Source organism: Lactuca sativa, chromosome 5 (genome assembly GCF_002870075.4).
Source record: "Lactuca sativa cultivar Salinas chromosome 5, Lsat_Salinas_v11, whole genome shotgun sequence".
NCBI lineage: Eukaryota > Viridiplantae > Streptophyta > Magnoliopsida > Asterales > Asteraceae > Lactuca > Lactuca sativa.
In genome coordinates, this window is record NC_056627.2 from 277,830,966 (window position 1) to 277,833,848 (window position 2,883).

The window sequence follows — 2,883 nt, forward strand, 5'->3', positions numbered from 1 at the left end:
TGAACTCCACCACCTGTAATCACCATAAAACCCTTTTCCATAAATTTCCAATTTACCAAAATACCCCCAGAGGTAAACTGGTCTACCCTTGGTTAAAGTCAACAACCCATGCTGACCCGAATCGTCGAGTGCAGTTCACCGACTCGTCGAGTCCTTCATGAACTCGAGAAGTTGTAAAATCCTTGATTAACTCGTCGAGTTTCCCTATAACTTGCCGAGTTCGTGCGTGTCCAAAGGTTGGGAAAACCCTAGCCGCCTCGGCGAGTCAGAGACTGACTCGCCGAGCCCAAGGCAATCTCCATCGGACTCGCCGAGTTGTTCATCAACTCGTCGAGTTCATGACCATCTTCATATGACTCGCCGAGTCCCTTCAATCCTTCATCCATGCAGATGTTTTTTAGGTCATACAAAGAATTGATATTGCAGATTTGAGCTCCTAGGGAATGTTTATCACGTAAAGTTGCAAACTTTACGTGCATGCAAGATGATAATGGCCCAAAACAAGCTAAAGGAGTGGCTTAAGATAAGGGAAAGGCCATAGATCAACAAAGACTGGAACTTTATGACAAAGAGGGGCTAAAGGAGTCCAGATCTGAGATTGCAACCTTAGATCTTGAACCAAATCGGATATCCACTCCGAAACCCCAAAAAGGGATCTAAACACATAAATGAAGAGATCTAACTAAAGGGGAGTCAAGGTAACAACTTGTTACCTTTAAAACGATCCCAAGACATAGAAGATTTTGGATCTACAATAGCCCCTTGCTTCACACCTCTTGAACTCCAAGCCCTTTACTCTAAGAATCTTATTTCAAGATAAGAAGCACACAAAAATAGAGGAAAGCACAAATTAGGGTTTATGAATTCGAGGGATGCAATAAGAGAGGCTAGGGAGAATAAGTGGTCCTTAAATAGGGTGCAAATCCCCAGAATTTAGGGTTTCATCTGTCAGCTCCTACTCGTCGAGTCCCTTATTGGACTCGGCGAGTAAGTCACTAAAACATGCGAACCAACCTGCTGCTACTCGACAAGTAGGGCAACCAACTCATCGAGTAGACCTTGAAAACAACAAACTTCTTATATTAATTCAATACCTAAGAATCGGGGCGTTACAAAAAAAGAACATCCTATATGCTCATGCAAACCCTAATGCTTGGATCTAGGTTTCCCTAATTGTACATGCATTCATCCAAGACTTTCAAACCCTAGATCTAATGAGTATAATTCGAAATTTATGTGACAAATCAGATCTAGATTATTACCTCTTGTTGTTTGCTTGAATCATCTTGTCGTTGAAGCTTAGAGTCACAAGTGTTACTCTTCTAATGACTTACAAAAACAAATAGCAAAAGAATGATCTTGGAAAGAGGTTGGAAGAGGCACAATTTTGGCTATGATCTTTCTAGGGTTTCAAGTGGCTGCAAATTGTAAGCCTTAGGGTCTTATTTATACTGGAGCCGCTAGGGTTTCAGTCTAAACCCTAATGGACAACTTAGGCCTTAAGCTATCCAAGGAAGCTTCTAGAATAGGGTCTTATGGCCAAAATTATGGATGGACACATCCTAATTTCTTCCATGCCTAGTCCAAGAGGCTCCTCATCCCAATACTCAACTATCACATATTTGACAGTTTAAGTCCCTGTTATTAAATTAATGTATTTTAGCCACATAATTAATTTCTTAATTAATTCTTGTCTAATATTAATTTAATTATATGATTTCTCCATTAATATATTATTCATATAACATATTAATAAATCATAATAACCTCTTTCTTAATAAATCATCCTATCATGTTGCTTTGGTGAAGGTAACCCAAAAGGACCATGCACAACCGGGTCAAGTACTTACCAAATATAGTTACGAGCTTAAACACTAATCCAACAAGTAGAACTAAAGTTGTTTTCTTAATAAAATGTTAGGGGTACTTCTAATTTGAAGCCGATAAGCATTAATCAGGATGTCGAGATATACGAGGGGATTCATACAAAATTGACTGTGTAAAATTCAAATAGATTAGATGTTGGTGATTTGTTTCACTAATGTGATTTAAGTGTAATGGGATTACTTTGTTGACTAAAAGTGATATTGATAAATATTAAACAAGTAAGGAAGGTGTGGTGTGCACACTTGTTTAAATTTATTTAAGATTAAAAGTAGACTGTCATTTAGGGGCAAAGCCCCTGAACAAATGGGGGTCCAGGGGCAGCGCCCCTGGGAACGGGGTCCAAGGGGCGGCAGCCCCTGACGGGGTCTAAAGGGCAGAGCCCCTGGCTGGGATCGAGCAAGAGTACTACTCAAGCTGAAGATGTTTCTGGTGGTGCAAGTTCTGTACCTGAACCTAGGAAAAGCACCAGAGCTAGAAAAGCTAAGTCTTTTGGATCTGATTTTTAACTATATTTAGTTGAAGGAACAAGGAATGAAACTATTTCTCAATATCAATATTGTTTTAATATTGAAGAGGATCCAAAGGCTTTTAGTGAAGCTATGGCTTTTAGGGATGTTCATTTCTGGAAAGAGGCAATTCATAATGAGATTGATTCTATCATGCATAACAATACTTGGGTATTGGCTGATTTACCTCATGGTTGCAAGACATTAGGATGTAAATGGATCCTCAAAAGAAAAATGAAGGTGGATGGCACAATTGATAAGTATAAAGCCAGATTGGTTATCCAAGGCTTTAGACAAAAGGAAGACATTTATTTCTTTGATACTTATGCTCTTGTTGCCATAATTTGTACTATTATATTATTATTATCTCTTGCAGATATACATAATCTTGTGATTCACCAAATGGATGTGAAAACTGCATTCTTCAATGGTGACTTGGATGAGGAAATATACATGAAACAACCTGAAGGTTTTGGGATGCCTGGAAATG